Raw genomic sequence first — 26,233 nt, 5'->3', positions numbered from 1 at the left:
CGAAAACTGAAGGATGATAAAGGTCATCTTGAGCATCTTCTCCACAACCCGAGAGAAGGGAACAATGGTGGGAATCATTCCATGGTGCCCCGTCAATTACCATTAATTGGAATATTGCAGGCCCCTACCGTCGCCACTTCTCCCACAATGAATGGTGGCAGAAGGGCGAAAGTTCCCATTAATGTAGGATCTTTTAGTAGGCCTACTCCGATATTTTGAAACAAATGGTCGCTTCCATGGATCATAGGAACGCTTCCTGTAACTTGTGAACCATTAGGGAGGAAATTTTGTTGGTCAATGATCGTAATCCCTCCTTGAAAGGGGAATGCGATTTTCCTAAAATAGGTCGACACAACAACTTCCATGGCATAAATCCATGGTCTTCCCAGTAGGATGTTATAGTCAAGATTGCCATCGATGACTTCAACATCTATTTCTACTGTTTTGCCCCCTAGTTCAACCTTCAAGTTACTAAGGATACCGTAAGGGGTATATGTCCTTCCGTCGAATGCTTTTAATGTCGTCGATGATCGCGACAAGGTTGGAGATCCTAAGGTTTTCCAGCAACTCATCGACATAATACATGTCGATGCCCCTCATCAATAATTGTTCGATGAACAGTTTTGTTGAGGGCTTTCACTTGGACGAGGAAAGCTAGTTGAGCTGGTAACTGAGGATCATATCCTTTGTGATCAAAGGATACAAGATTGGAATCTTTAGGATCCACCCCACCAATTGCTGATAACAATGCCTGCCTTTGGGATGGGCAATCTTGTAGTACCTCAAGAGTCGACATAGCAGATGGCGATTGCGCCAAATCTTCCACTATGTTATAATGCTGTGCCGCTCTGGCACGAGGATTAAAGGTCGACTTGTGTACTACTCCCTTTGGCGGTTTTATCGTTAATTCATGCGTGATGGGGGGTACAACTTCTGCCGAAGTTGTTGTCGAACTGCTAGGTTGATCTTTACCTTTATCATTCGACACCTGTGGATTCCCGTAATCTTTGTTCCTTGTCGAAATCAAAGCATCATTCTGTTGCTTCGATATCGATAACATAAGTACTTGCAACGGTGAAGCATTTCCACCACCAACCAGATTTTTTCCTCGATCGGGAAACGGATCAGTTAACACAGCTGGAATTTGCGAACTCTTTAAGAATCTTTTTAGATCAGCTTTGTATGGACATTCTCTCATCCAGTGATCCTCATCACATATCTGACACCCATAAGGTGGTTTCCTATCTCGAGCAGGGCTTGAAGAAGTTTTTCGAGGAGATGACTCTCCTTGTTTCTTCTTCTTCCCTTTGTTTTGTTTCTTCTTGCTTCCTGGTTGATTGGTTTCTTTGCCCTTATCTGTCGATACGGCATTTACTTTCGAAGCAAGAATTTCCTCATGCGCATTTTGATTCGAATCCTTACGGGCCTTCTTCTGATTGGTCCTTTTCGGATTCGTGTTTGCCGTGCCAATCACGCCATCTCCGCCATGAGAGTCACTATTTGATTTAGGAGGAGGAGGGATTGAAAACTCTGGTCTAGGGGCGTCTGGTATTTTGTCATAGAGCGTGCCGGACTGAGTATATACTAAGTCCAGATATTGTGCACGAGTGATAACCTGCTCTTCTGTTACGACTCCTCCCTTTGCCACATCTTCCGTTATGGCCGGAAGTAACGACTTTATAAACCACTCAGCTAAAAGCTGATCAGGAATGTATGTTTTAACCATTCTTCGTCGACGTCGCCACTCATGTATATGATCTGATATATGAGTTGCGGTTGTCTGTTTGAAGTTAGTCAATATCTCTGTTCCGGTTTCATACCTTATTGGTAATTGAAAGTGTGTTAAGAACGTCGTGGCAAGGGAGCTAAAATTGTCGAACGAAGCTCTTGGCAATTCTATATACCATTTCGCCGCTGGACCTGTCAATGTCCTCTGAAAGAGGCGAAGCCTTATCGAATCATCATTTAAAGTGTTCGACGAACACCACAGATGGAATGTCATCACATGATTCGACGGGTCTTCACCTGGATTTCCGTTGAATTTAGGAATGTCGGATGGTAGTTTGTGCGGAATCACTGGCCACCATGGGGCGTAAGCAATTGGATCATTGGTTAACCGATGTAAATCAGGCAACTCTAAAGTCGCCACGAATGGTAACTGTTGATTCAAGTTAGGTGAAACGTAACCAGGATACGATGGAATCGCCTGAACAGTTGGTCTTTGCATACCAGCATAATGGAGTTGATGTTGGTATGATTGATATGGTTGATGGACTTGACCACTATAAAGTGGTTGATTTTGACCATTTTGGATATATGGTTGTCCCGTATTCGCAAAGATTTGCTGTTCAGAACCCTGGTACACTTGTTGGAATTGCAGCTATTGGTATTGCACTATCCACGGTTGCGACACCATGGGTTGTTGCGCTATACTAACCATTGGACCAAGATGTGGGGTAGTTGTACCCAACTGTACTTGTGTTTCCCCACCAGTAGGCGATTGTGGTCGGGTCGCAGGGTCAAGGGGTTGTTGCAGGAGAACCTGAGAAATCTGAGGTTGACATACAACAGGCATTGTTTGAACTTGCGACACGGTCACAATAGCCGGTGTAGTTGGGATGTTTGTCACAGGTACACACTGTTGCATAGAATATACAACTCTTGGTGGCTGGGATAGCATAGGTACCCAACTACTCGTTGCAATTCCACCATAACTTGAATAAGGTTGAGAACTCCCGTATGGGTACCCTCCCGGAGGGGGTAATGAAAGGGCATACTGCCCCCCATACGGTAGCAATCCAGAACTTAGGGAAATTGATTGTCCTGGAGGACTAGATGGCCTAATTAGATTCCCAAAAGGGTCAATTTGATGAGTCTCACCATGAGAGTTACCAGACATTACTCCGGAACAAACAGGAACAGACCATACTGTCGAGATAGTCTCTTGGTGGACTCCTTCTAGCGACTGAGAGCTAGTTGGGACAGATGGTATGCCGGCGAACATTGTTGGATTTGCAGCAGGTAATTCTGCCATCGCCGTGTCATTTGACACAGTCCTAGATGTCGACGGTTGTTCAGACATTTTTAGTCTATCCAATTGATTGCCTAGTGATTCTACAGGAACTTCCACTGGTGATGGACAAACTTCTGTTGTAGCAGGAAATAGAGTGACCCCTACTCCAAAATGAGTTGGAGTGGATACTTGCGGTTCCTCTATAATTTCCTCTATCGCAATCAGACCAGGTGGAAGAGGAAGACTGTCAGGTCAGTAAAATATTTCTGGTGCCGAAGAAGGGGTTGTAATGACAGCGACAGATGTTTGAGGAACAAAACTCTCTGGACCGGTTGCAGATGAAACTGGTTCGGTCATACAAGTATTTGCCCCCAGACTAGGATCAGTATTACTGTCCCTCTGTGGCGGTTGAACTTCTTCTATGGAGGCAGGGTTTCCGGAAATGTTTGGAGTAACCAGAATCTCAGATGTTGTTGGAACACTTGTTCTAACTTTTAAAGGAGATTTTGAACTGGTTCGACGAGTTCGCTTTGCCTGGATTGTTTTCGATTCCGGAGACAAAGACGGTTGACTCGCAAGCCTCCGAGAACGACAGATATTCAATTGATTTTCTTCCACGATTGCGGATTACTCGATCAACTAAAATATAAAGGGGAAAATTGTGTTTCGGATTTGAATGAATTTTATTAGACGCTTTTAAACATAACTTTGCTTTTTCATGTTTTAAGAGTCGAGAAAAAGCTAAAGATGACTCTAGTCTCCTTCGATGTATTAACGAGCCTGAAGTGACAAATGCTCGATTGGACCTTTTCAGTTATAGAGTTTGAAAAGGGCCAAAAGAAACTGCTCTGGAGATCTAGGCAGAGGGTGTGCCAAACCTTTCGCGAAACCACAGAATACGTTTTACGGTACGGGTGGTCGATCTTCGTGAATGCTGTGTTCACTGCATCGCGATCAGTAGGGCGACTGACACGGCTTCCTATGGATAAAGGATAATTGCCTATAGGGGTCTCCCAATATATACGCGACGGTACGTGGGAGCACAAGTCCGTATTAGTGCCACCGACTCTCAGGAGGAATCACCCACCTTCGTAGAGATCGACAGTCACTATGTTTAACGACGCCGTAACACGTCTCTACCTAGACCTCTAGATGTTTGCGTTATGTTACAATGTGTTGTTAGGTTCATTCAGTATATTTTAAGTTGATCTTTTTAAAGTTTTCCTTTCAAGGTTCACCACGAGATGTATATGACAAATTCCTAAATGCAGCCTAAGATGAGAAGCAAGCTTTTTCAAATCTTTTTGACTGATGAAAATCTTAACTACTGAGGGAGAAGAAAGGAAAATTATTTTCACACAGCTCATAAAGCACAAACTAATGCACTTTCTCCTAAATCATCATGCAAACTTTTTCAAATGCAAAATGCACAATGCATGTATTTTCTTTTCCCTTTCTTAATGTTGATGTTTTACAAAAAGAAAGTTGTTATATAACTTTGATTTCGATTTAAAGTGAAAACAAACAAGCTTGTCCAAAATCAAAAGACACCTTAAGATTCACTTGTTTAATCACTGGAAATACATGAAATCAAACCATAATGACGAAAGTAAAATGACTAATCAGCTATGGACAGCAAACAAGCTAACTCTTTAGACCAGCAAAATGCCTAACACAGGTTCAGATCTAAGAGGCCAAAAGCAAGACTAGTTTACTCTTCGTTATGGGAAATTGTAAATGATTAAGAAATACAAAAGAACAAGTACAATTTCGTTATATAACAGAGGCAGAATGATGGCAAGTAATGTTGGTTTCAGAACAGGTGCAAGACTGGTAACTGGCAGCCAAATCTATAGTGAAAACAGGCAAGAGAAAAGGAGGAAACCCCAACAACACTAGGAAAAATTGGGCCAACGCAGGTGCTGCACAGCCAGTCTGGCTCTCAGCGCAGGTAGCCCCTTCGGGACCTGCGTTGCAAAGCAGGTAGCCTGTGTACTACCTGCTTTGGAAAACGAAAGTTGCGTTTTCACAGTTTCCGGGTCATAATTTTCTCAAAAATGCACAGTTTTTGCTCAAATCAAAAGCAATCAGTCAAGCACACTCAAAGGGATGATAAGGAAGGTGAAAAGCTATCACTAAGAGCTTACAAGGATCCTTGTAGATCAGCTCTTCAAATCATGAACTTGCTCAGAAATGAGCTAGAGTAGCTGCCCTCTACTTCGCTTTTGATATAGTCAAAAGCTTCTCGATTTGGTACTCTTTTGTTCAGGAAATGAATAGCAAAATACTACAAACACAATCAAATGGATACGATCCCCAGTGGAGTCGCCAGTTTGTTGTAGGGAAAAGTATCCGACTTGGATGACCCTATCCCACTCTAAGGGTGATAGTTCCTTAGCAACAACTGTAAAATAAACTACTTAAGGTTTACTTCTTTATGAAAGCAAAAGAGAATGGAGAAATGCACTAACCGTTGCCTTGCGCTTAATGTCGAATCCAAACTCTTCTCTTTGGCCGCTTGCTCCTAGCTCCTTGTTCTTTTGCTTGCCCAGCTACAATGAGATCCTGCAAAATAACAAAGAAGGAAACTACAAGAGGCATGCAATCATAACTGGTTCATGGATTAGTGTAAACCAAACATGCAATCATCACAATATATTATTGAAACAAGAGCACATAGAAGAACCTCAATAGCTTTTATTAATGAAGAAGTAAAGGTTCTGAGAGTATTACAACCATTGAAGGCTCCAACCTAGCAACACCTCCCAGCAGAAAGAATTGCTCCTCTTCACCTCTCTCAAACAATCACCCAATAACTCAATAGTGAAACCAACAACATATCATTACTTTGCACAAAATTCCAGCCTCCTGAGCTCATAGGAGAGAGCTCAATATATAGATGAATTGAGAAAGGATGAGTCAGCTTGCAACTGATGTGTAGCTGCCTTGTGTCCTCTCTCTCTTCAGTTAATCTTTAGTTGATCTTCAGTTCTTGAGTCCACTTGGAGAACCTTGCTTCCACTTGGAGAAACAGAGCCTCTGACTCATCACAAGGCGAAATCCCTGATCCAAGTGTCATTTTTGGAAGATTCCAGAGCAATGACTCAGTGTGCCACATGTCCAAACTTGCTCAACGCAGGTGGCCTTTGTTCTACCTGCTTTGCAACGCAGGTACACCATGGAGGAGTTGTGTTTCAGCGCAGAAGCCTAGTGGAGCACCTGCTTTGATTTCAAGATTGCTTGTTTTTGAGTGTTTTCAAGTGGAGAACTGATCTGAGAGCTGTTGGTTTGCTGACCTTGTTCCTCTAGGGGTAAGAACATCATGCTTATGGAACTTTGGATCCCTTGGATTATTGACAATTCATGCCTGTTGCTGTAAGGCACAAAATTGTCTATAACAAGTAGGCTGTGGAGGGACCAAGGGGTATGTGATATTTGTTATAGAAATCAATCATTCCTCTTTGATTTAAAGGATGTTGCATTGTCTGTGATGATTTTGGTGGGGCAAATGAATCTGGACAGAATGTTGGCCTCAAGGAAACCTATTATGACAGTATCAGTAGCTTGTCTTTAGCGTATGGCTTCTATCCACTTTGTAAAATAGTCCGTGGCAGTCAAGATCCATCTATGTTGGGCAGAGGAAGGGGGATGGATTTTCACATATTAAGTCAAGAGCCCACTGTTGAAATGGTGTTTCAGTAGATATAGGTTTCAAAGGTAATGGCAGTAGTTTTCCTTTTCCTTCAAAAATGTGACGTTTTTGGCATGAGGTTACAAACTTTTTCACATCAGAAAATAGAGTGGGAAAGTAAAAACCAACCTTTAAGATCTTATCAGCTGTTGTTTTCCAATAAAGATGTCCCCCATAGTCACCTGCATGAAACTCTTGGAAAATTTTATCAAATTCTTCATTTGGCAAACAATTTAGAAGGATGCGTTCATGATTTTTCCAAAATAAAGCATTTTCAATTATTCAAAACTTCAAATATTTCATTTTTAAGAACCTACTTTTAGTCCTGGATAACCTTGGAGGAGCTTGAACGTTTTGTAGAATGTATATAATGTCAGCATACCATGGTGAATCTGTAAAGGCTTGGCTAATCTGTGGAGTTTCCATCTCCTCTTCGTTACCCAGTTCTACAATGAAGTTTATGTCTAGGGCCTGGTAGTTTGCTTCAGCTATGAGCTTGGGTAAACCTTGGCCTTTGATCAATTTGATAGGTTTAATTTCTAAATCATACTCTAATATTGTAGCTATCCACTTCCCTCTCTTTCCATCAGGTCCATCCTGTGTTAGAATGTCTTTGACTACAACATTGGGAACATAAGCTACTATATGAGAGTACAAGATATAAACTCTAAAATCTTTAATAGCTTTAACTAAAGCAAAAGCTTGCTTCTCCATTATATTATACTTTAAATGTGCATCTCTTAGGGATTTATTGAAGAAGGCTATTGGTTGTTTGAAACCTTGCTCATTTTTCTGTAGTAGGACTACAACAATTGTATGTTCTGAGGTGAAAGAAAAAATGATGAAATCCCTATCAAACATTGGAATGATGAGAACTGGTGTCTGAGTTAAGGCTAACTTTATATCTTCAAATGACTTTTTAGAGTCTAGAGTCCATTTAATAGTCCAATCTTTCTTTAACATGTTGTTTAGTAATCTAATTAACTCAACTAAATTAGAGATAAATCTCCTCAAAAAGTTTATTTTTCCTAAAAATTCTTGAAGTTCTTTGATGTTCCTAGGGTGTGGTATCTGTAAAATGGCTTCAATTCTTGTTGGGTCAATCCTGATACCATCTTTCGAGATAATATGGCCTAGTAATTTCCCCTCTTCCAAGCCAAATAAAGATTTTTTAGGATTCAGAGAGATCCCATACTTCCTACATTCAGTAAAGACCTGCCTAAGATGATCCAGGTGTTGCTGATTTGATTTAGAGAATACTGTGATAGCATCTAGGTAGATTACCAGGAAGTTATGGCTTTCCTTAGCAAAGGCTATGTCCATTACTCTTTGAAAGGTGGCCCCTACGTTTTTTAACCCAAATGGCATTTTGACATACATGAAAGTGCCCTATGGTGTAGTGAATGTAGTTTTTACCTAATCATCTAGGTGGACTAGGATTGGTTATAACCAGAGAACCCATCTAGCAGTGAGATTCTGGTGGAAGCTACTACCCTCTGTAAAATGTGATCCATTTTGGGAAGAGGATAGTTATCCTTAAGTGAAACTTCAGTCAAATTCCTAAGGTCAACACATAGTCTAATTTCGCCAGTTTTCTTTCTTGTAGGTACCAAATTAGAAACCCAGTCTAGGAATCTAATTGGTGCAATAATATTAGCTTCATACCTTATTTTGATCTCTTTTTTGATAGAAGGGAATAGAATGGGGTTAATCCTTCTAAGCTTCTGTCTAAAAGGATATTGGTTTTCTTTTACTAGAATGGTGTGTTGTATTATGTTGGTATCATAGGATTTTAGATCCTCGTAATTCTAGGCAAAAACATCTTGGAATTATTTTAGCAGTTCCATATACTTCATTTTTCATTGGGAAGTAATGATTTTGAAAGTTTTATCATTTTGGGATCTTCTTCAGAACCTATATTACATTCCTCAATGTTTGATTTCAAGGTTTCCATTTTAGGCTTTTTAGGAATATCATTTAAATCAAATAAGTCCTCCAAAGGAGTTAATCCTTTGGGAAAAAAATTGTCTTTAAGGTTGATGACTTCAGATTCTTCATCGATTGCTTCATCAATTTCCTTTTGTTTTAGGTTTCGAATATCTGATTTTGTAAACTTTGTGGGATGAAATCTATCTATCTAATTATCTTCTACTTTGTTAATTTCTACTTCATCAGTGTAATCAAAATCTAATGCTTTGTCTGTGTCTACGTTTCTATTTACAAATTACTCATCTAAAGTCAAAAAATTGTTAATTTTTTTATCATTCTTGAATACTTGCCAATTCTTTAAGTTGTCGGGAATACCAGGTCTATGCCTAACCTTAGCAGTGTACTGATGGTTGGGTTGAAAAGGCAACTTACAAGTACTAGCAAACATGGCTAAGCTGTGAGCTTGCATGTTGTGTTTTATTGGGATAACAGCAAGCTTGGTTTCTAAAAAACTATTTAGTATTTCTACAACTGTTCCTCTATAAAATCCTAACCTAGGATCCCAAGTCATATAAACAGTATTAATTTGTTTTATTACCAACTCAGAATCTCCCATAATAGATACTCTTATGGCTGCTAATCTTTTGACCAGTTTCAGACCTAACAAAAGTGCTTCATATTCGGCCATGATGTTTGTACATTTGAAGTTCAATATGTAGGCATGAAACTCTGAATGACCATTTTCTAAGTTGTAAATCCATACACCTGCTCCTGTACCTAGTTTGTTGACTGACCCATCAAATTCAAGATGCCAAAGAATTTCATGTTCATAATTTTTACTGTCTTGTGGAACAAAATCTTCTTTGACTAAGGTATCTAGGTCATATTTGTTATTTGAAATCTCATGACTTTGGACATTTTGATATTTTCTTAATATTGCAATTTATTTTGGTTCTGCTATTATGCTATTTGAAGTATGTTCTTTATTATATTCAACATTGTAAAGTATGAAAGAATCAATATCAGAATGTATTGAATATATATGAAAGTTTTGAGGCCTCTCCTGGGTACTCATTACATACTTCATCAGAGTCTCTCTATATAGTTTCTTGGGATGTCAAAAGACCGATAGGTAGCATATGACATGTCAAGTTACAGAGACCCCTAGATTTTAGCACCCCAAGATCTAGACAACAGCATACCATACTTAGGTGGTATTTCAGCAACAACTATGTCCATAAGCATGGTCTGAGTAGGGTACTGCACTAGGGAAACACACAAATATTTTATGAGTCCTAAGCACTTAACTTGCATTGAATCAAAGGAAAATAGATCCTTGTAAGGTCTAGTGATATCCAAGTTTAGCTTCTCCATAACAGACTTAGGCATAAGATTGTGTGACGCCCCAGAGTCAAGCATGGCATTATGTAGGATTTTATCATGGATGTTAAGGCTAATGTAGAAGGGTGGTATCCCTCCTTCCACTAGCTTTCAATTAACATCAAGTCCGAAAATTAACTCAGGTTGGTCATCGAAGAGCTTCACAGAGTCTTCATTCTCATGGAAGTTTAAAGATTTACTGATTTGAGATCTGTAAGTTTCATGTTTAACCAATTTTGTCAGAGGCACTGAGATTTTTAGTTTGGCCACCTCTGCTTCCAAATTGAAAGGTAGAGGGGATTTTTCAGTTTGACAATTTTAAATTTTAGCACCAAGGTCCTTAGTAGTATGTTCTTCTTTTTCATTGTTTGGAGTGTTCTTAATTGGATTTTCTAATATGATTTCTGGAGGCTGTTCCACTATTCCATTGAGGGGCACTACAGTGGAAGGTTGCTCATTAGAAGGTTGGTCATCTGTTACATCTTCAATGGTGGGACTGGGATGGTTTTGATGTGGTCTAGAAAGGATTTGTAGGGTTTTTGCAACTTGAGGATTTTGATTTGTAGCTTTTACTTTCTTAGGCTGATTAGGTACTTCTTTTTTATTCTGGTCTAGAACATTAGTGTTCTTTTTGCTTCTCAAATTATATTTTTTATGCACTTCGAAAATATCAGAGTCATACACCTGCTTATAGCCGAAATATTCTCTAGTTTGAGTATGTAACTGTTGAATCATGTATAATTCTTGATCATCCTGAGTAAGAAAGATAGTCTCTTCATCATCTAATCCCATTAGGTTGATTTGGGTGTCTATCTTAGGGTCTTCCTGGTGGGAAGTTTCAACACAATTTTCTTGGAAAGGTGGTCTTTCTGATCTGGCCCATTTTTACCAGTGTTTTGGTTCTGGTTCTTCCTAAAGTTTTGATTCCTTACTGGATTTTCCTGTTGGTTATCCCAGTGAGGTTTCCTTTCAATGAGTTATATTCTATCCATCAACCTTTCCATTCCTTTAGCTAAAGCATCCATTTTTTGATCAAAGGGTGAAGTTTCATCTTTCAAGGGTATTCTTCTCTCATTTCCAACCCTAGCCCTTTTGGATAGCAGATTGGCTTCTACACGAATAGCTACACTTTGCATATCTTCAAGTGTAGGGGGATTCCTTTCTCTAAGTTGAAAATCCATATCTGTGTCAAATCCGTTTGGAAACTTAATCAGGTCTAAGCCAGGTGGAGGCCTAAGATCAAGTGGCATTGCATTATAAACACTGTTAAACCTGGTATAGTAGTCCTGAACAGTTTCGTTTGGTCCCCTTTTAAGGTTTTCATATTCAGAAAGAATTTGAAGGGGGGTCTTTTTCTTCTCCCACCTATTTAAAAACTGTTGATAAAGAACTTCTAAACTATATATACTATGAGGGGGCAAAGATCTAAACCATGTTCTCACTTCTATAGCTAGAGTTTGGACAAAGATTATCATTTGGACATCTCCTATGTCAATTTCATGCAGTTCAAAATAATATATCATTTTCTTAGTGTGTTGTTGTGATGTGTAAGTTCCAATTCCATCAAATAAGGTAATTTTACTATGATAATCTACTCGAAAGACACCTTGAGGAGCAGGCATCACAAGGGGAGCATATCTGAGTGCCATAGCTCTAAGTTGGACAGGATTGAGAACAGGAGTTCGGGTAGCAGGAGGATTTGGGACAACAAGGGGAGTTGGGGTAATAGGGGTAATGGGTATTTGAGCGGTAGTGATAAGCTAATGGGGGAGTGAAGGTATGAATGGAGATGAGGGATGATATTCAGAGGTGTGGGGAAATGATGGTGGGCTAAAAGATGTTGAAGTTGTTTAGAAAGTTCAGGGATTCTATTAGTGATAAGGGATGAATAGAGGAGTTCAGAAGGTACTGATCAATTGAAAAGTTGGCTCATTGGACTTCAAGTTCTCTTGTGAATTCTGGATCTAGGACTGTGTCCACAAGTTCACTCTCAGACTTGGTCCTAAACAAAGAAAGGTCAAAGTACTCGTGAAAAGGGAGGTCTTTAATGAATAACCACTTTGTAGGGTGGGAATTGGATCTAAAAACAGGTCTAGGGCTTACTGAACTTTCTTGTCTTCTGATTATTCTCGGAATAAGGTTGGGATTGTCAAATATAGGGGCAGGATTTGGATCAGGGTTGGCCTTGGTATAATGAGTTCTCCCTGAAGCCAGATTTCGATTTTTTTATGATTTATTTTGATTTTTTATGAATTTTTGAAATAACTTCTAATAACCCTTCTAAGATGCTTAAAAATAAAAGTTTGAATTTATCAAAGATTTATTAAAACTGAGGGTTTTGAAGTCCCCAATATGGTCACCACTATGTTAACACCCAAATTTTTTCCTTAGATGTTATCAAAGAAGGAATAGTATGAGGTAACAATAAACCTAACCTTTTAGACTCAGGTTCTAGCCAACCCAGAGAGGGCTCTCTCTTTATAATTTAACTTTGTTTTGAATAAGATTTCAGACTAGTTCTTAGTGTTCATGATTGTTTTGTTTTGATTGGATGGTGGAATTAAGAAGACAGATGGGCAGAGAAAGTATTTAGGCCATTGCTATGGAGTCAATCAAGAAAGGCTTAACTAGATTTGATCTATCACTAAGGTAAGAGTGCACAGGGTAGGGTAGCACAGCAAAAGCAAATCTGCAGGTTTAAATGAATGAAGTAGTCCTAACCAGGGTAAAGGGAAATGAAGAATCCTTGACTATGGGCCAAAGCAGGGGTAAACTACGGAAGTAAGGGAGCAATTAAGAATTCCCAGAACAAGGCACTTTAGTAGAAAACATAAATAAAGCAAACAATTAAAACAGAGAGCACTTAAGCTAATTCTGATGATATCATTCCTTGTTTGCTTTACAGATTTTATAAGAAACACATAAGAATATTTATAAAATGAAGAGAATACAATATTTAAACATAAAGAGATAACACTTATTTGTTCCAACTGTGCACAAGAATCCAGTGAAATGTCCTTAGCTTTAGTTCATTTCCAGCAAAATGAGTCTAGTCTTGAGTACAATAGCTCCTTGGCTCCAAAATAAAATGTATATAGAAATGTATTTTAATCCACACTAATTACTTTAATTTGTGAAGTATTTATACAAACATTGGTACAAAATATCTCATAACCATATGAGAATTATTCTAGGAAACACAAAATATCTTCAACATGAAGATAGAGACAGATGGAGACTATTTTCTTGTTGTCCCTTTTATTGTGACTGTGCTGGATGTTGTAATTCAGATTTGGCTCTTTCAGTTGCTTTGTAGTTATGTGCTGGAATCACTTTCTATCTTTGACCTACTGATACTCTTTACCTGTTCTGCTTTGACCCTATATTACTTGTTCTACCTAGAAGCCACGTTTTACTATGTAGATTTATTGCAGTAACTTTTGTTGGCATTATGATTCAGGTGTTGTCCTTGATGGCAAACTCATTCAGGTGGTAAATCAAGAAGGACGCAGGAAATATGTTCAGCAAGTGCGTCCCCGCAGGTATACCATACAGAACCCGCGTCCAGGGACGCAGGCCAGCCGTTCAGGAGGTGCGTCCGCTCAGTGCACACATTTCAAGGCAGAGAAAAGCACGTGGGGGTTTCTTGTGTGGTATCTAGCCGATGGTTTTGTGTTTCTATGGTGTCGGCTCGTGGTATTGTTCCACGCTTTGGGGAGAAGCTTGCCTATATAAAGCAAAGGAGTTCATTTGGATTGAGCATCATCTTGGTGGAACATCTCTTGGTGTGATCTAGTCCAAATCTATAAGGGCAAATCTTCTAATGGACTACGATCTATATGGCGCATGATCAGATCTGTGGATCTGAGTGTTTGGGTTGGTTCTGAAGTCCTCTTATCTTCTATATCTGAAGGGACGCAGATTCAGTGAAGGGAAAGTGCGCCGGGACGCAGTACAGTAAAGACTCAGGTGCGTCTCTGAGGCAAAGGACGTGGCGCGACTGTGGTATTGGGTGCGTCTCTGAAGCGAAAGACGCGGCGCGATAGTGTTTCTGGGAGCGTCGGTCGCAGAAAAGCAAAAAGGAACAGTGCGTCTGCACGCAGAACAGCATAAGGTATACTGCGTCCAGTCGTAGGCCACAGAAAGAAAATATGCGTCCCTGTCTTAAGATGATCTGTTGACTGTATATTTCTGTTCATAAGGTGTTCTGGGTTGTTTATGTAATTACTGATCTGATATCTGTAGTAGACTGTATCTGTTGTATACTTGTTGATCATTTGATTCTTCATGAAAAGAAGTAGGGGGTTGTAGCTCCCTTCCAGGAGAAACTGGAAAACGAGAAAGAGTTGTAGCTCTTTGCAGGTTGCAGCCTGCGTGCTGGTAAAGGACTGCACCAGTACAAAATCATTGTAAAAAGAATTTCTTGAAAGAAGATAGAGACATATTGCAGCAGGTGGTTTTTCTCCCGCATTGGGTTTCCACCTTACATCTTGTGTTCTTTGGTGTGACTGTCTATTTTCTTTATTCATGCTCATTGTTTTATGGTACTGATATGCAAGAATATTTCAAAAGATCAAATAAGGAAGATTTGGTAAATTGCTAGATAATACTGATTCACCCCCCCTCTCAGTATTATTTCCAACAATTGGAGTCAGAGCAGGTCCTTCAGAAAAGCTTGATCGCTTGAAGGTAGATCGTTCATCATGAGCAACTACGAGAGAGAAGCATCAATCAGGCCACCCGTCTTCGATGGGACAAACTTCAATTATTGGAAGGTAAGAGTTACTGCATATCTTCAATCTCTTGGTACAGAAGTTTGGAACATTGTAGAATCAGGCTATGCCTTTCCTTCAGCTACTCCTACAGATCCAGCTGAGAAAAAGCAGTATGAAACAAATGCAAAAGCAGTCAGTACTCTATTAGGAAGTATATCTCAAATAGAGTTCATGAAGGTCATGCACTTCAAATCAGCAAAAGAGATATGGGACAAAATGATCACTAGCTATGAAGGAGATGAACAGGTAAAAGAAGCTAAACTTCAAACTCTCAGGATTCAATATGAGACTCTCAAGATGTATAATGATGAAAGTGTGGCTAATTATTTTCTTCGGGTAGATGAGATTGTTAATTGTATGAAAAATTTGGGTGAAGAAATAAAAGAGACTATAGTAGTTCAAAAGATTCTAAGATCTTTATCCCCCAAGTTTGAATCTAAAGTATCTGCAGTAGAAGAAAAGGAAAATCTCCGTGTTCTCACTATGTCTCAGCTGCATGGAATTCTAACTGCTTATGAAATGAGAAAGGGAGGTCCATCAGACAGAAGGGAAGCTGCTTTTAAAGCATCAGGCAAAGAAGATCACTATGAAGCAAGTCATGTTCCAGAAGAAGAGGAAGAAGAATCAAATTTTGTCAGAAATCTTCAAAGAGGGTCTGGAAGGTTCAGAGGTAAGCTACCTTTCAAATGTTTTGCTTGTGGAAGAGTAGGTCATTATGCTGCAAAATGCTCTTATAAGGATAAAGGAAAGGAACCAGTTAGATGGAACAAGAAACAAAGTGCAAATAAGAAAAGCTACTACACCCATGAAGATAGTGATGGCTTATCAAATAGTGATGAAGATGAACAAGGTAACAAATATAGATTGTTAATGGCATTTGAAGATGATGATTATGAGGATGCTGTAGATGTGGATAACCTTTATGATGAAATTACTAGACTCAAGAGATGTATAGAAGAAAAGAACATGATTATTGATACTCTACAATTTCAGATTGATGAAAAGGAAAAACATCTTGAAAAATTAGAAGGTGAAATTGTTGGTCTTAGAAAAGAAATTGAGAAAACAAAAACTATTAATCTCAAGTTTGTCAAAGGATCTGAAACGTTGAATGAGATTATCAGTGTGCAGCGGTCTCCACTAAATAAGACAGGTCTGGGCTATAATGGAGAAACTTCTCAAGCATCCACTTCAAAAAGTTATCTTGATGCAGCAAGAAGAAATGAGCAAGAGCACAAGGAAGATCATCAGGTAAAGCAGGGACAAACGTCAAACAGAAACTATCAGGGGCAATCCAGCTTAAGGGTGAACAAAAGCCACAACCAGCCACAGGTAAAATCTTCCCAATTTGGTTCAAGAATAGATGAAAATAGAAATTACAATCAGTTGGCTGGTAGATTCAATAATCGCAGAAACTTCTTCAATAGACAATGCTTTTCTTGCCATAACTTTGGTCACAAAGCAGCTCAATGTGTTGCGTATAAAACAATCATGACTAGGGAAGCTCAAAAGCAAAGAAGTATGACAGGGATTACAAAAAGGACCTATAACAATTTTTCAGCTCTTGAAAATGAAGTTGAATGCTCTATTTGCAATAATTTTGGACATGAAGATTTTGAATGCAGAAGCAGGTTTCCGGAAAGAAAGGTACAAGAACAAAAAAGGGAACAAACCTCAGGCACCAAAACATGGAAAATAAAGGAACCTCAAACAGAAAGATGTGGGATAGCATTCTATGCAGAAGGACAAGAAAATCTATGGTACATTGACAGTGGATGTTCAAAGCATATGACAGGTGATAAAGAAAAACTTGAATCTTATTCTAATTTAGAAAAGGGAAAGAAAGTCTCTTTTGGAAATGATACTCCTGCAACTATAAAAGGAAAAGGTATTGCTCCTTTAAAAGAAGATGTTAAGGCTGGAAATGTTTTGTTTGTTGATGGACTAAAGCATAATCTTCTAAGTGTAAGCCAGATGTGTGATCAAAGAACCGAGGTTATATTCAGATCAAATGGGTGTCTTGTTCGTGATCTTGATACAGGTAAAACAGTTCTCAAAGGTAAAAGAACTCCAAATAATCTATACATATTTGATGAAGGACAACAACAATGCTATCTAAGCAAGGATGAAGAGCACTGGTTATGGCATCGAAGGTTGGGACATCTAAGCTTCTCACAAATAAGGAAAGCTTGCAAATATCAGGCAGTTCGCGATCTTCCAGATATCAAAATTCCTGACAACACCATATGCAGATCATGTCAGTTTGGAAAACAGACCAGAACTAACTTTCCAGAGAAAGAAGGATCAGCCAGCATGCCTCTTGAGCTAGTACACACAGATGTATGTGGACCATTCAGAAAAAGAACACCTAGAGGAGAGGAATACTTGATATTATTTATTGACGATTTCTCCAGGTTTGTTTGGTTAGGACTTATGAAGCACAAAGATGAAGCTTTCGAAAAATTCAAATCCTTCAAAGCTTTGGTTGAAAATGAATCAGGTCACAAGATTAAGTGCCTCAGATCCGACAGAGGTGGAGAGTTTACTTCAAATGAATTTTTCGATTTCTGTGATGAACATGGGATAAGGAGAGAATTTTCTACAGCTAGAACTCCTCAGCAAAATGGAGTAGTGGAAAGAATGAACAGAACAATCCAGCAAATGGCTCGTGCTATGCTTGATGAATCAGGAACTCCTGCAACCTTCTGGGGTGAAGCTGCACATGCGGCAGTTATTATTCTCAACAAGACAAATGTCCGAGTGAACAGCACTCAAACTCCTCATGAGCTCTGGAGTGGTAAAACTCCTTCGGTAAAGCACTTCAAAATCTTTGGGAGCAAATGCTATATCAAGAATACTGAGGAGCAGCTTGGCAAACTTGATCCTAGAGCAGATGAAGGAATTCTTCTTGGCTACTCTCCACATAGCAAAGCATACAAATGCTACAATAAAAGACTTGGCAGAATTGTTGACAGCATTGATGTAGTGGTTGATGAGAAGGGATACATTCCTAGGCAAATACATCGTGAAGACATTGAAGAAGATGAAAGCTACCCTCAAAGACAGAATGATGAAGAAGAAGAACCGCAAGAACAATCTCAAGAAGGACCTCACGAAGAAACAGAAGAAAGAACAAGAATAGAAGAAAAGACTCCATCCAGATATGTTCAAAAGAACCATCCAGAATCTCAGATCATGGGACAAAAAGAAGCAGGTATACAAACTAGAAGAACAGTTGCAGAAGCTTCAAGTTATTTGGCATTACTCTCCTCTACTGAACCACAAAATGTGAAAGAGGCATGCAAAGATGAATGTTGGGTGAAAGCAATGGATGAAGAACTTGAGCAAATCGAAAAGAACAACACTTGGGAGCTGGTTCCTAGACCAAAGGATAAGAATGTTATCGGAACAAAATGGGTTTTCAAAAATAAATTGAATGAAAATGGAGAAGTAATTAGAAACAAAGCCAGACTTGTTTGTAAAGGGTATGCACAGCAAGAAGGAATAGACTTTGAAGAAACTTTTGCTCCTGTTGCAAGACTTGAGGCCATCCGAATGTTTCTTGCTCTCTCAAGTTGTCAGAACTTCAAAGTATTTCAAATGGATGTGAAATCAGCCTTTCTGAATGGAGACTTGGATGAAGAAGTGTACATTGAACAGCCAGATGGTTTCATTCTTGGAAACGATCCAAATCTTGTATGCCGATTAAAAAAGGCTCTCTATGGTCTCAAACAAGCTCCAAGGGCATGGTACTACCGGTTGGACAAATATCTTCATCAACAAGGTTTTTCAAAAGGTTCAGCAGATAGCAATCTTTATATAAAAGTTGAAAATGACAAATTACTAATACTTGTTGTGTATGTAGATGACATTATTTTTGGCAGTAATGAAGAAGCTATGAGTCAAAGCTTTGCCTCGGTCATGCAGAAAGAATTTGAGATGTCCTTGCTAGGAGAACTGACATACTTCCTTGGTTTGCAAATCCAACAAAAGAAAGGAGGAATCCTTTTATCTCAAACCAAGTATCTCAAGCAGATTTTGAAGAAATATGGCATGGAAGATGCAAAACCAGTATGTACACCCATGGTCACAGGATGTAGTCTCAGTGCAAATGACGAATCTGCAACAGTACATCAACCAACCTACAGATCTATGATTGGAAGTCTACTATATTTGACAGGTACCCGACCAGACATCATGCATGCAGTTGGAATAGTTGGAAGGTTTCAGGCAAATCCAAAGGAGACTCATCTTCAAGCAGTGAAGAGAATCTTCAAATATCTTCAAGGGACTCAAAATTATGGCCTATGGTATCCTAGAGATACAGATCTCACTCTTCATGCTTATACAGATGCAGATTGGGCCGGAAGCGTGGATGACAGGAAAAGCACAAGTGGTGGTGCATTCTTTATGGGTCCCAGACTGGTATCTTGGTTCAGCAAGAAACAGAGTTCAATTGCCTTGTCTACAGCTGAAGCGGAATATGTTGCTGCTGCATCTTGTTGCACCCAACTTCTTTGGATGATGCAGACTTTGCAGGATTATCAAATCACTTGTACACCTCCTATTCCTATCTTATGTGACAATACAAGTGCAATCAGCATCTCAAAGAATCCGGTTATGCATTCAAAAACCAAGCACATACCAATCAAGTACCATTTTCTCCGGGAACAAGTACTTGAACAGAAGGTCAAGTTGGAGTATGTTCCTTCTAAGGAACAAGTTGCTGATATTTTCACCAAACCATTGCCCAGGGACACTTTTGAATACCTCAGGCAAAAGCTGGGGGTTGTTGATGCATCATCTCACTGTTGATCATCTTCCTATTAATGGTATAGGCTCAGGGGGAGCACATAATGCATTGTTGGCATTATGGAGAAGGAGATCTTGGAAATAGCTGCAATATGTCTCTGTCTCCTTCATGATGGATTTCTGGTTACAGATCTGGAGAAGCATGAGCATAGGGGGAGCATACCCTTTGCCCTTGATGTCAAAGGGGGAGAATGATGAAACTGAAGATTATGTAAGCTGAAGATTATGTGGTTGCCATCAAGTCCAAAGGGGGAGTTTGTTGGCATTATGATTCAGGTGTTGTCCTTGATGGCAAACTCATTCAGGTGGTAAATCAAGAAGGACGCAGGAAATATGTTCAGCAAGTGCGTCCCCGCAGGTATACCATACAGAACCCACGTCCAGGGACGCAGGCCAGCCGTTCAGGAGGTGCGTCCGCTCAGTGCACACATTTCAAGGCAGAGAAAAGCACGTGGGGGTTTCTTGTGTGGTATCTAGCCGACGGTTTTGTGTTTCTATGGTGTCGGCTCGTGGTATTGTTCCACGCTTTGGGGAGAAGCTTGCCTATATAAAGCAAAGGAGTTCATTTGGATTGAGCATCATCTTGGTGGAACATCTCTTGGTGTGATCTAGTCCAAATCTATAAGGGCAAATCTTCTAATGGACTACGATCTATATGGCGCATGATCAGATCTGTGGATCTGAGTGTTTGGGTTGGTTCTGAAGTCCTCTTATCTTCTATATCTGAAGGGACGCAGATTCAGTGAAGGGAAAGTGCGCCGGGACGCAGTACAGTAAAGACTCAGGTGCGTCTCTGAGGCAAAGGACGCGGCGCGACTGTGGTATTGGGTGCGTCTCTGAAGCGAAAGACGCGGCGCGATAGTGTTTCTGGGAGCGTCGGTCGCAGAAAAGCAAAAAGGAACAGTGCGTCTGCACGCAGAACAGCATAAGGTATACTGCGTCCAGTCGCAGGCCACATAAAGAAAATATGCGTCCCTGTCTTAAGATGATCTGTTGACTGTATATTTCTGTTCATAAGGTGTTCTGGGTTGTTTATGTAATTACTGATCTGATATCTGTAGTAGACTGTATCTGTTGTATACTTGTTGATCATTTGATTCTTCATGAAAAGAAGTAGGGGGTTGTAGCTCCCTTCCAGGAGAAACTGGAAAACGAGAAAGAGTTGTAGCTCTTTGCAGGTTGCAGCCTGCGTGCTGGTAAAGGACTGCACCAGTACAAAATCATTGTAAAAAGAATTTCTTGAAAGAAGATAGAGACATATTGCAGCAGGTGGTTTTTCTCCCGCATTGGGTTTCCACCTTACATCTTGTGTTCTTTGGTGTGACTGTCTATTTTCTTTATTCATGCTCATTGTTTTATGGTACTGATATGCAAGAATATTTCAAAAGATCAAATAAGGAAGATTTGGTAAATTGCTAGATAATACTGATTCACCCCCCCTCTCAGTATTATTTCCAACAACTTTATAGTAAATATGTAAGTTTTGTCCACTATTCACTGTCAGGTAACCTCATCCTCATCATTTTCCTGTAAATCTCATCAGCTTCTATATACTTAGCAAAGTTTGGCATGTTGGTAAACAAGTTCTTGACTTCATGCTCTATGTAAAATAGATTCTCAAGACTATCATATACTACCTTTCTAGTGGGCAAGGATTTCACCCCTGAAGTACTAGCTTGGATTCTAGCTAGCTTGTTTAATCTTTCAATGTAATCTTCTTGGGTCATCAACTTATCATGGATTACCATAGGACTAGGGAGTACTTTTTCTCTTAAGATGCCATACTTTTTCATAAAAATATCATTGTCTGCATGGATGCTTTGACACCTTTTCTCCAGATTTAGCATCAGGTTCCTTTCTGTGAGAGCCTTCTTTATTTCAATGATGGTTGCTGTTCTATCATCAATTTCTAGTTCATCCAGCTGGTACCTGTTCTGTTGTTCAAAAATGTGATCAATTGATTGGCTTCTTCAAGGTTATCTCCCAATTTTTCTATTGTCTTGTGGATTGCTTCTGTGGCCATTTTGACTAATTTAGTCTGTTCAAAATAACATGAATAGAAGGCCAAACATCATTGATGGAATCAATGATGTTGGTCCAAAGAATTTCTTTCATGTTTCCGAGTGGCTCTTGCAATGTCAAGTCCTTTTCAAGGAATTTTATTCTTTTTACCATTCTTTGGTTCTTTTGAGCTTCTTCTTTCTGCTATATTTGTGCAATTTTACAATTGGTTTCTAAACTTGACACTTGTTATCTAAGTTTCTTAAGTTCAGTGGAATGGATGCTCATTTTTTCCATGGCCTTGATCAATTCTGCAGTCTTTTTTACTGGTGTCTCTGTGGTTGTTGATGTACCTGAAATTGGTAAAGCAGTAGTTGGCGGAATTGTTGGTGCTAATGCAGCAGCCAACATGGAGGGTACTACACTGGAGACTGTTGGAATTACAGTCTAAGGAGTGGTGGTCGTCTCACTCTGCTTAGATTGTATCAAGTTCTCCAGCTACTTCTTAGTATCTTTGAGTTTTTCATTAAGATTTAGGACCAAGTCCATAAGCTCTTCCTCCTTCTTGGTTTCCATTACTTCAGCTACTTGAGGATGATGAAGAGAAGGAATCTTGAGCTACTTTTTCAGGGAAGCTATGTCATCATTTTTCTTCTTGATAAGACTTTCTGCTGCTTTCACATCCTTGGGATCATGTCCTAGTTCTATGACCAAGTATTCCAAGGACTTTATTCTAGTGTCCTTGGCCTGTGAAGAGGCCTTCTCCAATTGGAATTGTGTTGACATGTTATTCAGTGAATTCTAAAGTTGTTGGGCTACTATTGCCTTACTGGTCAAAGTGGAGTAGACCATTTCACTAGTTTGGTTATGTAACTCATTTTGGTCAATAGGATGGATATCCTTTGCCAATACTTAAAATTTGTTTTAAGATAATCTACCATTGACTTGGGTTTCTCTATGGTCGGTTTCAAAAAACTCATATGCATTTTCCCTTCTTTTATGTGAAAGGATGACATTAGCCTTGTTTGGTTTTTTGGAGCCATTTTCAAGTAATGTGCATAACTTTTCACCTTTAGCCTTTCATTCCTTGCCTTGATTTCCTTTTATTTCTCTTTGATATCTAGGCTCTGGCTAGTAGGAGCCCTGAAGGAGGATACTTCCACACTCTGTTGCCTTTCCAACATTTGAACCTATGAGCTGGAAGGTTCTTGTGTACCTCCTAAAGGAGTAGTATGCATGCTTTCTGTTCTTTCTCCACATGTAGTTCCTGTTGTCTCCTCTGTATATTCCTACTCTAAAAATGGATTCAACCTTTCCCTCTTAGCATATTTTTGTGCAACAAGTCTGCTAGAAGAAGTGGCCTCCTCTCTATCTCCTTTGTGGTTCCTCTCCTCATTTAGAGGAGTCTATAAAATAGGAGGATTGCTCATGATTTGTTCTGGTTGAGCAAGTTCCTCTGAAATTTTAGGCTATTCTAATTCTTCAGGCTGTTCTAAAAGCTCTGACTGCTGTGATGGCCTTGCTTTCCCTGATGGCCCTGTTTCTCTGATAGCCCTACTTATATTGTTTGCTCACTGTGTCCTTGTGACTGCCTCTGAGATTGTGTTTCTCCTAGCACCTGTCCAAATGAATCCTCATCAAGTCTTCTGTCTAAATCTATAAATACATTATCAACAACAACCTCTATGCTATCTTGATCTATCAAATTGCTTTCCACCCATTCAAGCCGATTTGCATACTGCTCAATTTCAGGGATTCTATGGTGGATGTAAGGAGATAATTTATTCTTTTGTATCCTATTACAAGTGAAGTCTAAGGGGTCATAATTCCATATAAAGCTTTGTTTTAGTTTCAACCTCCAGAGGATTTCATCTGCTTCTTTTCCTGCTTCCCCACTGTTACAAATAAATGGGCCAAGTTGATCCTTTATCCTAAGTTGAGCTTTCTTCTTAGCTTTCACAAAATGCACCTCATCTGAATTTATCATTTGCCTGTAGTACTCCAGAGCAAACAATCTCATAGGGAGGTATCTAGGAAGTTTGTAGGGAGCCAGTTCACATCCATAGATTCTGATTTTAATGTGGTTTTAGTACAAGTACTAATCCCCCACTTTGTATTGCTTGGACAACTGTAGGACCCTCCTAATTTCTAAACTGATTCTGGGGGAGGTCTTCCTAGTAGCATAGTTGTCATTGGGTACACAAAGATGTCTATGAAGTCGGTACAAGAATATTGAGAGTCAAATTGATGGATTAACGAAGTCCAGAAGATCACTAATCTGGGGTTGCCTTTGGTATCAAGCTTTAGGAGGGCGATTGGAAATCTATCAGCTTAATAATACAAGAACAAATGATATATAACTGAGGAATATTTAAACACTCTTTCATTTTCCAATCTCATGAATTGATCATGCATTTTATCAGCAATAAACTTAGCATAGTCAAACATGACGGCTGGTGATTGCCCAGGAGAGTAGATGGACATAAAGGATATTATGATTTCATCAAAAAATTCACTTGTGGTGTAGCCTAGCACACTGTATGTCATGTCAATGATGTCGCAGCCAAGGTTGGAGAAAATAGTCCACTGGTAAGGGGGAGAGTCCTGTGGGGTGTATTGTTCTTCTCTGATGAAGGTCTGGTATAACTGAGCAAGTCTGATTGAGGTGATTGTAGGGTATCTGTTCAACATATCTCCAATAGAAAGAAGAGTTTGGCTTTGGTTTGGTGGTAATTGTAGCATTTTTTTAATGTATTTAGTAGTGATTGTAAATAGAACATACTAGTTAGGGGTTATCACTGCCCTTTGGATGGGATCATAGTTCATGTGGCAGTAATGTACAATCTCTGGGAAGACACAAACTCTGGGGAACTGGTACTTGGGTAAACCTGATTACCAAATTCCAATTTGGTTAGCATGGTTCAGGTACTAGTCTCTGTACTTCCAGAATAGTTTCAAAGGGGATTTTGAGACAGAGGTATCTTTAATTTGTAAATCTTTGTCTGCAAGTGGGAGATGATATAAATCTCTATGAGGAGTCGTAATGGGCATGATATTCAATGCAATTGGGGCATCAAAGAATTTTGGAAAAATTGGTCTAGTTCAGGTATTTTGGAGTCAACAGACAACTTATATTACTAAATTACTTAGTATTTGAAGCAATTTAGTTCAGGTTTGGCAAGAAAACGGGGTTTCTTGGTGAAATTGGGGTAAATACCTAGTTTTAGCTATTGAATGGAGTAATGGAAACTATGCATTGTTTGCAAGAAGCGCATGCAGTTGAAAGGTGGTCAAGAATTTCACCAGGTTCAGTCAGTTGATGGTTGGTAGCAGGTTGACAGTTTGAACGTACTATGTGATTTGCATGGAATTCAGAATGTTCTTTTTCATGATTAAACGAAAAAACTATAATTGTTTTTGGTTTTATGTGTAAAGTCAATGACATTGGTGGGTACATTGGGAAAAGGACAGTTGGCACCAATGGGGGATGCGATGTTTTGGCGTGTAGCAGAGGTGGTAAGAGGAATCCATCGCACCACCTTTTTGGATAAGTGGTTTTGGGGGGAGGCCATCTGATGCCATTAATAGGGCACCACGTAGCGGCGGGGTGAAGAGTGAAACTGCTCACATCAGGTGGGTAAAGGTCAGCCTTTGCAAGTTGCCTAATATGAGTGTCGACCGTTAGATCTGAAGGGGTCAGATCACACAGTGATCGGGGCGATGATTTGATCATAGATTTAACGGAGGGGCCCGATGGGGTTTAAATGAGTTAAAGGGTTAATTAACTGCGGATTAGGGTGGATTAATGAAGTTAGGGGTGATTTGATTGGTAGGGACAAATTTAATTAATCACTTATTGACTAATTAATCTTTTTATTCAGTGGAGGCTTATGGTTCTTAACTAGCTGCTGATCGACAATTAATCCATTTAAATATTCACTTAATAAGGTTTATGTTTTATAACATTTGGGGTGGGATATTTATCATATTGGGTTTAATAAAATATATGGGGAAGGGTTTATTTTCAAGAGTTAATAAATATAATTAAAATTAAAGGTTAATATGAAATGAAAGCGGAAAAGTGGATTTTGTGCTAAGTATAATGTGTTTGACATTTATTTACATATTCACATTTACACATTATAACTTAGGCTAAATTCTTTTTGTGGGTTTTTGTGGAAAAAAGGGTTTTTGTATAGGGGTAATTACTTTCCCTAGGCAAATGGTGATCATACCTTAAGAAAAGGGATTTTTTTAGATCAAATGAATGAATTATGGAGGTGGAGTTATAGACATTTTTGGGCACTGCAACCCAAATAATAAATGTCCATAAACCAAGGGCTCCTAAGTCCCTAAAAGTGTCGTTCCAACCCCTGAAAGAACAAGGTCAGCTGATTACATAATCTCCCAGAAGTTCTCCATGAAAAACTACTCAGAACTGGTCAAAACTGGACCATCTCACCTGCTCCATGGTCAAAGTGCACTGCATCCCACCTAAATGCACATGGGAGGTGTGATGCATACTAAAAATCCCTTCTATGGGGTGTGATGGGCGAGAGTGGGCAAATGGCAGAGTCAATTTGCGAGGTGGAAGATCATGGAATCTTCCAGAAACTTCTCCTGTGACACTTG

The sequence above is a fragment of the Pinus tabuliformis genome, chromosome 7, assembly GCF_031772625.1.
Source record: "Pinus tabuliformis cultivar Carrire ecotype Pingquan chromosome 7, CPIR1, whole genome shotgun sequence".
Classification (NCBI taxonomy): domain Eukaryota; kingdom Viridiplantae; phylum Streptophyta; class Pinopsida; order Pinales; family Pinaceae; genus Pinus; species Pinus tabuliformis.
Note: the sequence above shows the minus strand (reverse complement) of the source record.